We start from the raw sequence: 17,919 nt of genomic DNA, 5'->3' as shown, positions 1-17,919 counted from the left end.
AATGGGTCAGTTTGTTTTTTTTTTTTTGGTACTGAGGGTGAAGTTCACAGAATGGTGGTTTTCAGATATAACATCTTTCTACATAGTAAAGATGTAATGCCTCCTGGATCCATTTGCTGCCGGTAAAACCTGCTTCATGTTAATACAGGAGTATCTCATCTCTTCTCCCTTTTCTTGGCAAAGGGGAAAATAGCACTGGAATTAACACTTCTAGATGCAAAGTCATTCCATAGGAAAGCTTGTCAGTATGAGGAAGTGGGGAAATCAGAGAAGTTCTGGATGTTCTATGGGAGCAACTCTTTCCCTCTCTAGGGAAAATATTAAGAGAAATGTCACGTTTACTCACAAAGAAAAGCTAATAAAAGTGGAAATTGACCTAAACTAATATGAAATGAGAAGAAAGCGTTTTATAGCATTAAAAAGCAAACACGTGAAGCCTGCCTCAAACATGCATGGGCTAGGTAGGTAAAGGAAAGTTCTAAGAGTTTGGCAGTTGTCTTGAAAACTATAGCTCCTACTTGGGGCTCTTCTGTGAAGCTACTTCCGCCATCATGAGTATCAGGGCGCTAGGCTGCACTTGTGTGTCCTCCTGAATAGTGAAGAATTTTTATTGCTCTTTCATAAGATTCAAGACACCCTGAGATATGAACAGTGTTGTTATCCTCAGGATGGAATCGGCTCCAAGACCCATAGGAAATCTTGCCTTGCTTAAGGCAAATGCAGACAATCGTATTAAGCCCTATCCCCTTTATTTCTTCATGGATTTCTCCAAATGCCATGGACACCAGAAAATAAATGTTTTTAGTAATTTAGTCAATATATAATCCTACTTTAGTATGCTGTAATAAATTTCATATGCTTCAGAGGAAAACTACTTATCTTTCTTTATGACTCCTTTAAACAAGTTTGCTTAGATATCCTCAGGCTTTTAAAACCATGTCTTTAAGGATTTAAATAATGAGATACTGGGGGAACCTTCTGTTTTTGAGCAGCCGTTGCATGTTTTGAGTTGCATTACAATCCATGAGGCCTTAGGAGACATTAAATTTATAACTAAAGATGGATAATAGTGGTACATTAAAAATTAACTGTTTTCAATGTTTTGATTTATGGCCCCTATAAAAGAAACATTACAAGATGTTATTTTACTAGACAACAGTAATATGCTCATAATAGCATCAGAAGGCTCTGACTTGAATCTGGAGTTTTGGTGCTGAAATGAATCATAATTTAGAAAAAGTTACTCTAAAAATTACAGCAAATTGGAATTAGCATAACAACCCTGCCAGCTCCTCCCTTTTTTGCCACTTCTGGAGGTTAAGTCCAGACATGATTTATTTGTCTCACTATGGTCATTCAAGAGTGATATTTTCCGAGCACACAGTGGACCAGGGAAAGTTTACTTTTCTAAAGAGTTTTGACAGCCCCCAGAGCTAGCCTTTCCCCTCTTAAACCTCACATTCAGGCCTGGATTTATCAGCGTGTGGCCTGTGCAGTCCACAGGCCCTACACTTAGAAGGGCTTCACTCTTAGGTTAAAACTCTACTGTCACTGTCTTGAAATTCCTAACGTTTTTCAAAGAAGGGGCCTCACGTGTTCATTTGCCCTCAGTGCCAGTAATTATGTAATCTATGCTGCCTACACCAACCATATATTCCTATATTCTGCTTTTCAATTCTCTTTATACTCCCCCTCCCTGTTGGATCATCCACGCTCTTGTTTTCTTATGCCTAAGATTTACCTGTGGCCAGCCTCATTGTTCTGGGTTTCTTCTCAGACTCCATGGGATCACATTTCCAGCAAGTTGTTGCCCTCATAGGTATCCCGGGCACTGCGTATTCAACCACTGTCCTCTCACCACCAACCCCCCAAACCCCACATGCACACATACTTTCAATTGTGAAAATGTGCTCTTGGAGGCCTAACTCTATTCCCTATCTTGCCTTGCAAAATGCAGGAAAAGCAGCTCCTCAATTCTCCATAACTTTCCTTCAGGAAAATCCACTTAATGTAGGTACCATTTGTGTCAGCAAATACTTCTTCATTTACGTCGAATGAAGGTGCTTTCCTCGGACCCCCCAAGAGGCATTCAGGTTTGTGAACATCAATGAGGTGGGTAATGGATGAGCGAATCGAGGCATCTTGTGAGATTTAGTGCCACATCTGCCTTGACATTTAAATGTTTGAGCTCTTACTGTGAACTCTTGTAATTCAGCAAAGATAGAACACAAGTTTTTATTTCTTAAACCACTAGAAAAGAATTAGTCTTTTTTGATTGAAAACATATACAAATTTTTAGGACCCGATTCGTAAAAATACAGATGTGGCATTAACAAGTTTTGGCATGAGGCTGTGATGCTAGTAGATGCAGCCTGTTCAAAATGAAGAATTGTAGCTCTCTGCCACCAGCACATGGACAACGTTATGGTGAGTAAAAATATGAATCCCAGAACATTTAGACATGAGGAAGGGGTGTTTTACAAATAAAAGTGCTAGATGGCCCAGTGGAACTCCCTGCCATGCCTCCCTTCTGGAAGAATGAAAGAAGGAGGAAGGAGATGTTTTATTTTGGCTAGGAAGTTCATGTCCGACTTGCCTTCTTTTAGCAGACAGAGTCTGGACACTGGGTCTGTGCTTGTCCTGGGACTAGAGAAATTTAATGGTGGCAAAAAGAAAGTCAAAGAAAGAGCTCTGAGCTCTACACAAAGCAGAGGTTTCTATACAAAGTGGTGGTTTCTATGCAAAGTGCAGGTTTTCTTTTACACCTCCTGTACAGGGGTACCTCCTGGTGCTTTTAATGCAATTTAGATTTTGTGTAGCTGAGGATCTGATATATCTCTTTCTTGTGCCGTTGGCTACTCAGACTTTCATTTATTCATTCCTTCATTTATTATTCACTCATTTGTCCATTCTTTCACCGAACGGTTCTCAGTTAGATGCTAGGAAATCAATGACGAATAAGATTGCCATGGTTGCTGCCCTGTGGATCTTGCCATCCAGTCAAGGGACAGAACATAAATAATTAGACATCTCAATAGAAACCTTGTACATTTTGGTCATGGCTTTGATGGAAACCAGAAAGATACTGAGATTAACATGAGGGACCTACTTAAGAAAGGATGTTCAGCAAGCATCGCTCCAAGGAAGTAAGTTTTAAGCCAAGTCTTAAAAGGGGAGAGTCAGGAGGTACCCACGCCAAGGCATGCATTTGGGAGGTGGTCCCAGGAGGCATTCAAAAGCTGGAGGTGGGAAGGAGTTTATAAGCTGAAGAAGCTTGAAGACCATAACTCTGGGTAGAGCACAAAACAGCGAGATGAGGATGGAGAAGAAGGAAGGGGCCAGAAAATGTAGGGCCTTTTAGGGCGAGGTAGAGAGTTTAGATTTTTAGCCTAAGAAAACTGAGCAGACATCAGAGGAGTTAAAGCAGGGACATGACATGATTTGATTTATGTTGTCAAACAACCCTGGCTCCTGTGTAGAGGATGAATTGTCATGGCAGGAAGAGCAGAAGTAGAGGCTGTTCCATGATCTGTGAGAGAATTGATAGCACTGACCCAGGGCAGCAGTAGTGGAGATGCAGAGAAGTGGATAAATTGGAGATAAGACTAGGAAGTGAAGCCAGGAGGACTTGGATGGGGAGGTAAGATAAAGAACAGAATTGAGAATGCCTCCAGATTTCTACCTTGGGTGTCAAAGCTGGAGCAGGCCATTGGTGGTGGTGGTGGTGGGGGCACTGAGAGGGAACTCAGAGTTCTGGTTTCCCCAGATGTCCAGTCGGTCTGGCCAAGAGAAAGGCAGGCTTTTGAAATAGGCTGTTTTCCATGTTCCTGCCTATCAGCGGGGGAATCTCTGGCCTCTTATTGCAGTAATGTGCAGGCTGACAAGTTTAAAGCATGGCTGAAGTCTAACTTCAAGAGTGAGTGACTCCTCCAACTCTTGAAGAAAAGGAGATTGCAAAGCAAAATCAGTAGTTATAGAATTAGGAGACATGTAAGGGGTAGCGATCTGTGGAAAAACAAAAACCCCAGAGTTGTAGGAGGTTGAAAGGGACCTAGGGACTCTAGGGTCCTAGAGAGGAGGGAGTTGCCATTGGCTCTTGCAGTTCCCCCTGAGATCTCCAGGGATCAAGGATTCTGTGGGTCAAGGGGTACAGCATGAGGTTTTGATTGCTTTTGATAATTGACTTCCCATCTTGAAATTCTACGTATATTATTTTTCTGCAGAAGAAGCTTTCAATAATCTCTTTTCAGGAGTTAATATGAGAACTAACCAGAAGTAGCTACGAGATGTTTTAGAACCACCAAGACAATGTCTCTGCCTACTTCCAATTGCAAAATCGATTCCTGGGCAAAGTAAGATGTTTTTGCTTTATCTCTGTCTCCACTTCTTCCTTTTATTTTGCTCTTCTACCCCTCTGGAAGGTGTCTGTATATTTATGTCTTCTATTCAGGCTTACAAAGCTGCTGTTTAGAGCTTCAACTTGAATATCCTATTCACGGTCTTTGCAATTAGTAATTTATTCAAAAAATATTTCTTCATCTTAGTACTGGAGATGTACTGGATATACATCTCAGTACTGGAGTCAAGGTGGTGAACAAAGTGTGATTCCTACCCTGGAGGAGCTTAGCGTAGTGCACAGATTCTCAAGCTGGCGTCCATAAACCCTGGAGGCTCTGCAAATCCCCTGATGTGGTTAACAGACTTCAATGTGGATGTATGTACATCCCCGTAAAGAGAGTGTTTATGTTCCTCAGCAGATAGTGGGGCCAGTGACTCAGAAAAAGTGAAGCAGACCCTCATCTATGGGAGACTGGGTAACATTGTGGTGGGGTGGCTAACAGCGTGGTCTCTGGATTCAGATAGACCTAGGTTTGGATGACCTTGGGTAAGTCACCTTCCATCTCTTCCCTCCAAATTCTCTTTGAGGAAGGTTGTGACACCCCCAGGGCTGTGATGAGCTGAGTAAGATGCCAAGCCATGCCTGGTACACGGTGAGTATTCAACCCTAGGTAGAATATCAATATATCACTATTATGTTACTTCTGGGCTCAGGAAAGTGTACTGTATCCATAAACAGAGGAAAGTGGTTGATACTGGGGTTGTTGAATTTGGGAGGTAAAAGAAAAGGCAGAAGAAAAGCAATCTATTCCTGTGGCCCATAGCTATACCCAGGCCATCTACACATTTTCTAATAAGCCTTACTTAAAGCATATTTACCCTATAAACATACCCTCTCCAGTTACCTTTGATTTTTGTAACACTTGGGTATAGCAAAGGAAAGGTTGATTGTTGGAGAGTATGAATTAGTCCATGTTTGTAGCAGAGGGTTTCTTTCAACTAAAACAAAAATCTAATGAGTAACATGAAAGCCAATGAATATTTAACAAATAATTAACTGTGAGCTAATGAATTGGAGGAGAGAAAAGGATAATAATGTCTCAGTCCACCTCTTTCTGCTCTCAAGGGTGAAGGACTTGGGGGCTGAGGTAGAAGCTTTTAAGCAGATTGAAGGGCAGTAAATAAGTTCCTGTGGGTTTTTCTGGAGCTCATAAGGGTTACCTGGCAAAGCAATGCATGTTGGCTTAGATACGACCACACTCTCAGGACTTGAAATCTGGCTGAGAAATCATAAACAAACAGTGGTGATAAATTACCATGGGCCAGAGGCGGGAGGCGTCGAGCAGAGTGTTACTGCATTACATTACATCCTTCTTGTGCCAGGGCTGGCGCACAGGGAGCACGCTGGCTCTCCCACCCCTTTGTCATTTGCTTTAGAGTATGCTGTCGGTCTGGTCTTGTTTAACCTCTTTATTAATGATCTGTAAAGGGGAGAAAAGAGCATATGAAGGAAAGTCACAGATGACACTAATTTGGAAGGTGTTGGAAACACTAGCGAGGTCAGAGAAATCACACAAATGGCCTGAAGAAGGTTAGGAACATGGAGGGAAAATAACAAATCTTGGAGAAGTCCAGACACTCGCATCTGGTGAAAATTAATCTGAGACACAGATACCAATGGGTGGGAGGGATATGAAAAGCTGAATGCTAAAATAATCATAATAACAACAATAATAATCTCAGTGAACATCACCAAAACCAGCCAGCCTGAAAGTCTGCCATGGGTGAGAGTAGGGAGAGAGGTGCCTGTGGCAGTTAGCACTGTCAGTGTTAGCAGGTGCCAGAGAGACATGCGTGATCTTATGTGACAATCCTGCCCATCAATTGTCTTACACCTGGGACATCACAATATTATACATGCTTTATCTCAGAGGATCACCCAAGTTATCAGAAAGGTGGAAAGAAAGGCTGGGCACAGTGGCTCACACCTGTAATCCCAGCACTTTGGGAGGCTGAGGTGGGTAGATCACTTGAGGTCAGGAGTTCATGACCAGCCTGCATGGCAAAACCCTGTCTCTACTAAAAATGCAAAAACTTAGTTGGGCGTGGTGGCACATGCCTGTAATCCCAGCTACCTGGGAAGCTGAGGCAGGAGAATTGCTTGAACCTAGGAGGCAGAGATTGCAGTGAGTGGAGATCGCGCCATTGCAATCCAGTCTGGATGACAAGAGCTAAACTGTCAAAAAAAAAAAAAAAAAAGAGGGAGAAAGAAAGAAAGAGACGGTTTTTAAACAATGCAGGGCATCATTTAATGTTGGAGGCAGAACCAAAGCTTCTAAAAGAATTATTAATAACACTGGAAAATGGCCATAATGGCACTTTCAGGGAGACCATAAGGTATTCCTCTAGAATATGTAATGTGGGGTTGAGCAGGCTCACAGGTTTCATTCTGAGACTTGTAGACTGAGAATATATACTTCTCAGAGGCCTCTTTGGGGAACCATCCAATTGGTGGGCAATGTCATGCTCTGGGTCAGAATTGTCTTGTTGGTTCAGGGAAAGCAACTCCAGCCCCACCTCTTTCCAGCCATCTCCACAGCCCCAACCAAAGGGGAAAACCAAGACAACATCTAAAATCAGAGCACATATTATGGCCACCACTGGGCGTATCAATCAGAATGGCTAGATTCCTTTCTGCTATTGGAGCATCCATTGGCTGGAGGTCATTAGCCTTACCAAAATGTACCTTAACTGTATCCTCAGGCCTCCCCCATATATTCCTTCTCCAGAGTCACAAGATCCCTACAGGAAAATTGCTAGTCCACCACCTGGTGGCTACCTGGTGTTCTTATGAAACTGGTACTGCAACCCTCATTGTGCCTTCCCCGTGAATGTGTTTATCAGAGACTTTGAGATGGGAATGTATTCTAGGAATATACATGCCCTCTAACTTTGTTTTCTGGGAAATATAACGTAAATGCTGAGAACAACAGCACACAGCAACTGAGAATTTCCACTGTGTCAGGTCAGGATCTAAGCTGCTGGTATGTTTGGTCTTGAGTGGAGAAAGACTGGGGCGTCAGGCCCCCATCTCTCTGACGCAAATCCTGCACTTGTAAACATAGGTCCACGCATGCCTTGCAGCTCACAGGGTTGCTCCCATGGTGACAAAATCACTGAGATGCTGAGTCTTTATAAGGAGACTCCTTGACATTTCTTTCAGCCTAAGGGTCAGCGTTTGCAACCCCACTGTGTGCCCTCCTGCTGTGCACCTTAATAAATCAGGTCCCTTCTTTCAGGTTTGTGTGGGTGGTTGAAGAGCAAGGACAGCTTTAGAATCTGCCAGTCCCCAAACATTTCCTTAGTTCCTCAGTCACTCTGTATATGCAGAGTGGTAGAAACAGAGCCCCTGGAAGTTTGAAGAAGAAAGATTGTTATAATCTCTTTGAGAGAAGATTTTCAGTTAAACCTATTAGATCCAGAATAAAAAGGCAGACTCCCATATATGGCGAAAGACCCCTCGCTGTACATTGTATCTTTGTCCATCAGAGGGCAAACATAGGATGAGGCCCTGAAATAATAATCACAGATTGCTTTCACTGGGAAACCTGAGCTGCTTACAGCCAACAATTCATTTTCCCCATGTATTGCTTTTATGTTCATTTTAGAAAACTTAGGAAGTTTAATAAGGATATCAGGAAAAAAAATTTTCTCAAAATCCTCATTCAGAGAAAGCATCATTTTTAACCTTTCTGTATTTATCTTGCCATATTTTTGCTATGCAGATGGTCTTGTAAATATGTACTTGATGGAGATGGGAATCTGACTTTGCATAACCTTTGGTGCAGAGTGGTTGGGTAGTATCCAGGCTCTAGAGCCTCACAGACCAAGTTCAAATACTGGTTCCACCACTCCCACCTGATGAATTAAGTCTTTAAAGGTGGTATTATCATTTACTCAGCATTACATGACTGTTTTTCACATCTGTTTATAATTTTGAGATATGCTCTGCATCAGGAAGTCGGGAGGTCAGGGGCAGGCTGGAGTGGCCAAGCACTCTGGAGCCCCTGGGATGCAGAGGCTGGGAAGAGTACACTGTTGCCCAGTGGGTTTGTCCTTGGCAGTGGTACACGAGGCTTCATTGTTCCCTGCTCAGGTGTCAGAGGAGTGCCTCTGATTGCCCTGAGTCAGTGTGTGATGGAATTAGCAACCCTGCTGATCCCCCAGCCTCCATTCTTCTTTCTGTGCACCTTGATCTCTGAAGTCACTGTGTTATTTGAAAGGAGTTTCTGTACAAATACCTCTACTAAAAAAACAAACAAACAAACAAACAAAAACACCTCTGTGATTAAAAAGGGAGTCTCCCCATTGGCCATGACACTGGATCGTAAACAGATTCAGTGTGTGGGACTCTGGCTGCTGTTGTTTTGTGTTGGGTTTGTGGTTTTGTTTATTTTTTTGTACTTGTCTCCCCTGGTGCTGGGGCACTAGCTTGGGAGCATGATAAAAATCATGTTATTGAAGAAACCTTTCTGTTCCTTTTTTTTCTTTTTTCTTTTTTTTTTTTTTTTTTTGAGACGGAGTCTCGCTCTGTCACCAGGCTGGAGTGTAGTGGCACAATCTCAGCTCACTGCAAGCTCTGTCTCCTGGGTTCAAGCGATTCTCCTCCCTCAGCCTCCCGAGTAGCTGGGACTGCAAGCATGCGCCACCACACCCAGCTAGTTTTTATATCTTTAATAGAGACAGGGTTTCACCATGTTGGCCAAGATGCTCTCGATCTCTTGACCTTGTGATCCGCCTGCCTTGGCCTCCCAAAGTGCTGGGATTACAGGTATGAGCCACGGCGTCCGGCCTCTGCTCCTCTTTGTCTGAAGGCAGGTGACACACTGGGAAACTCATGGCCAGCCTGTTTCCTTCTCAGAGAGGAAGGGCTTGCAGGGCTAACAGTGTTTCCCCCAGCTGATCCGAAACATGATTCAGGCTTAGTACAATTGGCCACTGAAAAGAATTGTCCTTCCCTCTCATGGTGTGTGGAATGAGAAAGGGAGAATGAGGAAGTCTTCTAGAGCCAAAGAGCAATCTTTGTCCCTCATTACACAACGGGCTTGGGACACAGGGAAATCTGATATGTCAGATAAGGAGGTGATGATATGTGAGGGTGCCAGCTGAGATGTACCAGATGAATTTTCTCCATGTTATTATTTTTAAAAATTATGAATGCACCAACATGTTAATGGAGCCCGGACCATTGAGCCATTTCCTCATGTGAGGGCCTTACTCCAGGCAAGAGACTCCTACCTGCTGATGCCTGCAGGAGCTTTATGTAGCTGGGTTGCCTTTCCATGGCAGGGACTGGGGACGGGGAAGGATGGACTCTGGCGTTTGCTCCTCTGTCGGTCACTGCCATCCTGACAAAGAGTGAGGGGGCCTTCAACACAGTGGCTCTCTGCCTAGTTCACTCATCTTGGGGAAAACACCTTAAAGTTCCAAGAGCTGACACTGCCATTTCTTCTACTTCTGTCTCACTCACATAGCACCCTTGCCAGTTTAGAGAAAATGCCCTGTGTCCCTGATTTTCATCTGATCTCCCATCAGCTCTATGAGGATGGCAGACAGGTGACACCATGCCTATTTTATAGAGTAACAAAAGGAAGTTTGTCCAGGGCTATACAGATGAGACACAGGGGAACTAGTACGTGAACTTCAAACACGTGACTCTTGGCTAGCTACTCCTTCCGCTATAGTAGTAATTCCCTAAAGTGTCCCTCCGTGCACTGATGGTATTGGATATTAAGAGACAATTTTTTTTTTTTTTTTGAAATAGAGTCCTCTGTCACCCAGGCTGGAGTGCAGTGGTGTGATCATGGCTCTCCGCAGTCTCAGACTTGTGGGTTCAAGTGAGATCCTGCACCTCGGCCTCCCGTGTAGCTAGGAGGCACACACCACCATGCCTGGCTATTTGTGTGGGGGTGGGGAGCCTAGAGATGGTGTCTTGCTATGTTGCCCAGGCTGGTCTCAAACTTCTGGGCTCAGATGATCCACCTCAGCTCCCAAGGTGCTGGGATTACAGGAATGAGCTACTCGACCTGGCCACTATTTTAAAAAAATAGTCATAAAGGCATATGGTGTTCAAATAAGTTTGAGCAAAGCTGGATTAAACAGAATTCATAGGTTTCTCTACTGCAGGCCTTCTCAGAGCCTTTGACAGGCCAGGGTCCTCAAGCCAACCGTCACACTCCAGAGAAAGAGCGTTTGCTGTGCTTATTGCTCCCAGCCCCTTTTCTTCTCAGACCCTCATGTGGAATTAGAGTACACAGAATATATTTGGAGAAAGTTTTGCACAGCCTGACTTCTCTTGGACTATAGGATGAGCCATTTTCCAAGCAGATGGAGCTACCACCACTGACTGAGGTAGTTAAACGAAGCCTGGAAAACCTTATGCCAAAAATGATTAATCGACCTGAAAAGGAGAAGGCAGATAGCCTAGCACCACCATTAGGCTTTTCTTTATCTTACGATGCTTGGCAACTATGTTTTGCCAAGTGCTTACTTACCTGGAGCTTAATGGGCATATATATTCACTGTTCAACAAGACTGAGACAAATAAAAAGGAACTTGGGGCCTTTCTCAAAGGATATCGGCAAAGGAAAGGCTAGCATTTGCTTTCCTGTGCTGACGACCACGTGCCCACCACTGTCCCAAGTCAGGGCTTACTAGAAAACTTTGCAATGTCCAGATAGTAAATATTTTAGGTTTTGTGGTCCAAAATCTGTGGGCAAAATCCAGATATAGATGTTTATGTAACAAGAAAGAAAACAAATGTTCATAGATCTTTTTATTGAAGAAATTCAAAATATAATGAGTATAATTTTTTATAATATACCTCTACTAATGAGAAGAGAGTGGGTTTCTTTTAGGGGATAACATGGCACTTTATTGGAGGTCAAAATTAATATCCTCTGTTGTCAAAATCTATTGCAAATGTTCATCTGTTAATGCTGATCTGTACTGGTATTTTGTGTATTTCATCTTTAAAAATATCTGTCCATACAGATAGGTGATATGCATGACACTCAAAGTGTGGTCAAGTTAGAGCAACCTTGCTGCCATTTGTAGTGTGTGAACAGCAGTGCAAAGCCATGAGTGTGCCATGTGTGGTCTTGGCTGCAACTCCATAACCCTGCCCTTGCCGTGCAAAAGCAGCCAGAGACCATACAAGTGGGCATGGCTGTGTTCCACTGTAAACTATATTTATGGACAGTGAAATTTGAATTTCATATCATTTCCATGTGTCACAAAATATTCATTTTTTAAAAATCCCTCCCCCACCCCACCAACCAAAGAAAAAGGCAAAACCCATTTTTGGCTTGCAGACCACACAAAAACCAGTGGCTGGCTGGATTTGACCTATTGGGCCATTATTTGCCACCCCATTCTAAGTGCTTTTGCACTGGTCATCTTGTTCATCCTGACATCTCCGTATGTGGTATGTACCACTATGACCCTGTCTTCAAGATGAGGAAACTCAGACACAGAGAGGGAAAGCTCTTTGCCCAAAGTCACACGGCTCCGAAATCTCAGAGGTAACATTCGAACCCAGGTATGTCTGACTCCAGAGCTGCAGGACAGTTGCTTGTCTGCACTGACTCACATTACATTCCCCATGGTGACCTTTTTCAATCTCTGCTGTAGTCTTCAAGCTCCCCAGCAAACTCCCCTCATGGGAAGGGGAAGATGGGCCAATTTCTTTAAGAATCATGAAGACAGCCCTCAAGGGCTCTGTCCATTTTCCTCCTCTCCACCTTAGGAGTTATCTCCATTGACCACTTCTCTGCTTCCTTCTCACATCTTATTTCACCACCTCTTCCTTCTTTTGTTCTTCCCTTTATTCATGAGTAGAGTGTCCAGTCTGCACATAGGATCTCATGGGGTAAGGGTGTGAGTTCTGCATTCCAGATCTGCCCCTGAAAGCTGTGTGACCTTGGGCACATTATTTAATCTCGCTGAACTTCCAGTGTCCTCATCTGGAAAATGGGGAAAGCGATTTCTTACATTTTCCTCCCTCATGGAGTTCTTGTGAAGATCAAATGAAATAATGGTGTAAAAAGGGAGCCCAGTGCTAGTACATAGTAAGCACTCCATAAATACTAGCCTTGTTGTTTTTATTTTCTTCCCTACCACTACCTACTCTGCTGCTACACTGATCACCTCTCACAGGCTTGCCATGTCAATATCTCTATAATTATTTATCAAGTGTCTACTATGTGTTACAAAGGTTTAAAAGTTTGCTCGCTCCACGTCTCCTGAATCAGGTTGAGCACTGAGTGCTGGGCTTTGCATTGGCACACACGGCCAAAGGAACAAATGGAATCATTCACCCTGGAGATCTTCATGCTCCCACCAAAAACCACCTGGTTGGGATGGGTTGGATATAGCTCTCGAAGAGTCAAGCAAACTGTCCAGGCAATAAAAAATATATGCCTACAAATTCAAAAACCCTCGACCCACAGTGCCAATAAACTAGCCCAGTTAATAGTCCATTGGAATTAGGTACATGAAGAAGCTTAAAACTTTTCAGCCATTACAAGAAATACCATCACGTTTTGAAGTCAGGGGAAACCAACAGAGGCCATAACCAAGTGAAATTACAAAGAAAATGTGAAAGTTGTCTTTTCCCTGGATCTTTGTATTCTCTTATCTTGGTCAAGCCAGAATAGTTACTTAAAATATTGGAAACAGCTTGTTGAGAAAGCAATGTTGCATCTTCTTTGCCTGCAGAAAAGCATGTACACACTTGCAGGCTTTGGTGTGTTCTTAGAGAGGCTTCAAGGAATTGTGCAAGCAGGGTATGTTCTAGCAGATTACGGGTTCTTTGTGTTTCATGTTTCATGGCTGCCAGCAGCTGGCATCTTTCAGAAATCACATGAAAAGTGGGCAGAGCTCCTTGTGCAAACTTCTGAGCCAAAGGTTAAGGAGACTTTGTGTGTAACTCTTAATCTTGTTGAGAAATTTTAGGGTGAAAAATATAATTATGCCTGAAATGCCAACGACCAAGGCCAAAGGAATGTCTCCTCTTTGGAGGGTTCTTTGTTGATGAGATTAAAAACTAAGCTCTTGTGTTCCTGCCTACAAATTATTCAGATTATTTGAAAAGAAACGAAAGAAGACACTGGGAGGGAAAACTGTTGCATACTATGCTATGTAGCACTTAACTAATGCTCACCCATTTAGCAGTTAGTTCAATAAATATTTATTGAGTGCCTGCTATGTGCAACTCAACAGAAGCTAAATATTCAAGTTCCTGCTCTCCTTGAGTACTTTTACTCAAGTTAGGTGTATTCTTAATCATCTCTCAATGTAAGGTTCTGGTCATAAGAAGAATTAAAAGACTCTGGAGGTTAGCACAGGGCAACTTTATATTGCATAATCTATAATTGCCATCAATTCTGTATAGATATAGATCAGCATGGGCAATTCAACAGGCTGGCCTTAAGAGCTGTGTGGTGTGGCCTGAACATCAGGCCCAGCAGTCAAGAGGGGCAACACACAAAGACACTAAAAAGAAGATAGGAAAGTGATACTACCACATTGGAATGAGGTGTTGTCATCAGCCAGCAGACCCCAATGGAGTCCTGTGAGCCTTGTAGCCCTGGAATCTGAGTAATGACAATGAGCATAACTTGTCCTGGAGTGGAGCGCAACCATTAAGGAAGGCCTCCTTTGTCCATGTGTAATTCTACTTAGTCTTTCTCTGTCCCACCATGTAGGTCTTAGGTTGCCCCATTTTATAGAGGAGAGGCTAAATTACATCTTGGTCACACAACTTAGAGGTGGAAGAACCCAGGCTGTGTAACCCAGTTGTCATTCCCTATCACATTCTGTGTTCTTTCTTCAGTATTATGTGGCCACTGCTAGCCATCCGATATAGCAAGGGGTTATTCAGACCCAGCTCCTTAAACCACATGCCAAAGTCCCTCCCCAGATGAGTTTATGAGTCAGCTAACTCATGGTTGGGAAATCAAATAGTGATATATATATACACATATATATACACACACAATTTATTATGCATTATATATCTTAAATGTATACATTATTACATAATACATGTTGTATATTGTGTGTTAAACATTGTGTTAGTTTCCCAGGCTAATCCACAAAAGCCTATGTCATGTTGCTAAAATTTCTATGCTTGTGGAGAGGGCTGGGGAGAATAATGGAAGATAATATAATAGCTAAAACAGAATAAGAAAAAACAAGATTGAATGAAAACTTAACAGCATTGATTGATCTTGGGGCCACATACTTCAGGAAAAGTGACCTTGTTTTAAAAGGACAAGGAAAGATAGTGCTCATCTTTGGATGTTGTTTTGAGAATTAAATCTGTTAAACCATGTAAACCATCTAGCACATTGTAAAAGTGATGTAAATGCTAGTTGTGTAGATAAATGGAGACCCTTAAAAATATTTCAAAGGGAATTTCCGAACACTTTTAAAGTGAAACCTTTAGAGAGTGATCGCCTAAATTATTTATACTTAATTTCACTTTAAAACAAGAGTTTCCTTCTACATTGCACCTGGCTATTTGTGCACATGCTAAGTGCCTGAGTCTGCCATTCATCATCCTGAGACTGCCTGCTGCAGCTGAGATTGCCAGCTAGTGCAGCTGAGAAGCAGCTATGGAAGCCCCACAGTCAGATGCTTACCTTCCAGTTTTGGAAATAATAAGGGTGCCTCTCCTAAGCAATTACACCGTGCCCCACACTTCACTTAGTGCCTGGCCATACACTAACGCACTTTGCCCCCTAACGAACCCAGGAGGCATGTGCTATTATTAGTTACATGTTAAAACTAAGAAAACGGGACCCTAGAGAGTTTATGAAAGTTGCCACAAGTTGTAGAACCAGTGAGTGATGGAGCTGGAATTTAGAAGTGGGCAGTTTGCCGCTGGAGAACACACGCTATGCCACGATTTCTCAGCTTCAGCACTACTGAATCCAGGGCTAGATAATTCTTTGTCTTGCATCCTGTCTATTGTAAGATATTTAGCAGCATCCCTGGCCTCTACCTACTGGATGCCAGTAGCATCCCTGCCACACTCCACCCCCAGCCCCTAGTTGTGACAACCAAAATGATTCCAGAGATTGCTGAATGTCCCCTGGGGGTCAAAATGGCTCCTGGTTGGTTGGGAACCACTGTTTTACCCCCAGATATCATCCCTGGATTTGAACATTATCAAAGTTTGACCTGCAGACTGAAAGAATCTCACAGACTTTACTGCCTGAAAGTTACCTTTGACACTACTCAGAGGAAGCAGAGCTTTCTTATAGAGGGAGGGAAGGGAAGTGAATGTTGAAAATGTCCGTGTGTGTATTAGGACATGGAAAAGGGGACCAACAGTCAAGGTGTGCATGGCAGGTGGAGGTACAGAGGGAGGAAATGGTGATTTGGAAAGGATGACATACTTGCCACTGAGAACCCAGCAAATCGGAACTCGCTGGGCTCCTGCACAATGATTGAGAGCTCCTGCTGGAGTCGACAGCCCTGATTCAAATACCCGCTCCACCACTGATGAGCTCTGTGACCTTGGGTCAGTGATTTAATCTGAGTGCCAGTTTCCTCCCCTATAAAACCTAAGTAATGTTTGTTTCTACCTCATGGTGGTGTTGTGAGCCCCTTACAGGTGCTACAAGAGAAAGGGCTTCATAGATGCTAATCAGTTGTCCTGGCCACCCCACCTAAGGCTGTGATGTTTAAGGGATAATACAACAGGGTCGGGACTCAGACTGCCCAAGTCTAAATCCAGCTTGGCCACATGCTAGCTGTGTGATCTTGACTGAGTAGCTCAGCCTCTGTGAGCCTCAAAGCCCTCATTTCTAGTGCCTACCTCACAGAGTCCATGTATGGAAGCTATGAGATGATGCAATGAACCCTTGCCCAGTTCTGGAGCCCAGCAAACTCTCATCAGCATTAGCACCATGATGACACTTCCCACCTTATGATTTGTCTTTCCTTTCTAGGGCTGCCATAGCAAGGTGCTGCAGGCTTTGTTCAAGGTGTAGGCAGGTCCTTCTGAGGCTGTGAGGGACAATCTATTCCATGCCTCTCCTCTAGTTTCTGGTGGTTTGGTGGCAATCTCTGGTGTTCCTTGACTTGCAGATGCATCATTGTGATCTCTATCTTCATTTTCTCCTGGCGTTCTCCTTGGGTGCATGTGTCTCCTTATGTCCAAATTTCCCCTTCTTAGAAGGACAACAGTCACCTAGGATCAGGGTCCAGGATGACCTCATCTTAACAAATGAGATCTGCAACGACCCTATTTTCAAATAAGGTCACATTCTCAAGTACTAGGGATTAGGATATCAACACATGAATTCTGAGGGGGACACAATTCAATCCATAACAAGATTGTATGAATCTTTTAAAGGTTTCTTCCAGCCCTGAAATTCCATGAGGAATGGCTAAGATCTGAGTAGCTTGGGGCAACCAAATAATGGAACCCTGAGAACAGTGGAAAGAGTGCTGTTTGAAGAGTCAGGAAATGTGCTACTTGAGGAAAGTATCTTGATTTTTTTTTTTTTTACTTTTAAAATCAATTTACTTGATTATATGTCTTCTCTGTCCTGTGGGGCTGACGACGGCTACTTTCTACACCTTCACTGCGCACCCTCTTCCCAAAATTATTCTGCAGACTGCAGGAGAATGTGGCTGTAAAGACACCTTGAAGCTTTCAAGGCTCTGTCTCTGTGTGTTATTATTATCCCCATTATTTATAAGGAATAAGGCGAAATGTTGACTCCCGCGTGGGGATTCAGTGTCTGTTAACAAGGCCTCATTTCTCCATCACTGCTTGCCTCTCCCCATCAAACGCAGACCTACTGCTAAAGTTTTCAAAAGCTCCCTGCGTTGCGAGATTTGAGCAAACTTGATCTTCCAGGTTAAACTTAAATATTGTTTCCATTTTGAAGCCTGTCATGTGGGTGTACCACAAAGAGCGTTTGGTTTCTACCCCCACCCCGCCTGAAGCTCTGGGCCGCAGTATGTAGGCAGTAACAGAATACTAGGAAGAAAGAGAGAGCCTGAAATGGATCCTTGGCTCTCAGCCTGTGCAGAGACAAAGCAGGATGTAAGTAAAACCATTACTTCTACCTCCTGATCAAAGGCGAGATGGTAACCCCGCCCCTCCTCCCCACCACCCAGCAAGCAATTAACACAGCCTGGCGTCTCCTCTGCAGTGATGGCGGTTCATGAGCTCGGGCTCACGAGTGGTTGAAAGTGGGGGTGCCTTCTGTGCCCAGGTTGAAAAATGTGCGCATTTGCGAACAGAATACATGACGAAATGGGGGAAACACAGAAACCAAGCTTGTTGACAGCTTACTCTTTTCATCTACATTTGATGCAGAGTGAGATCAGAATTTGCCAGTGGAACTTAGAAGGTTTGTATCACAGGAATTGAGTAGACTCAAGTTGATTTTGCGACCACTTATAAACTTGTTAAATGCAGATTCTGATTCCATTAGGTCTGCGTGGAGCCTGAGATTTTATGTTTCTAACAGACTCCCAGGTAGGGTTATCAAATTT

The 17,919-nt window shown here is 43.3% G+C and overlaps 1 protein-coding gene across 1 annotated transcript in view; it reads left to right on the top strand.

Annotated features, from left to right (window-relative positions):
* The window catches only part of ERC2 (ELKS/RAB6-interacting/CAST family member 2), a 975,448-nt gene that overhangs the window by 792,004 nt on the left and 165,525 nt on the right, over window positions 1–17,919 (top strand). The window lies entirely within an intron of this gene.

The sequence above is a fragment of the Macaca mulatta genome, chromosome 2 (assembly GCF_049350105.2).
Source record: "Macaca mulatta isolate MMU2019108-1 chromosome 2, T2T-MMU8v2.0, whole genome shotgun sequence".
Lineage (NCBI taxonomy): Eukaryota > Metazoa > Chordata > Mammalia > Primates > Cercopithecidae > Macaca > Macaca mulatta.
The sequence above is the reverse complement of the archived record's forward strand: the minus strand, read 5'-3'. Positions and strand labels throughout refer to the sequence as shown.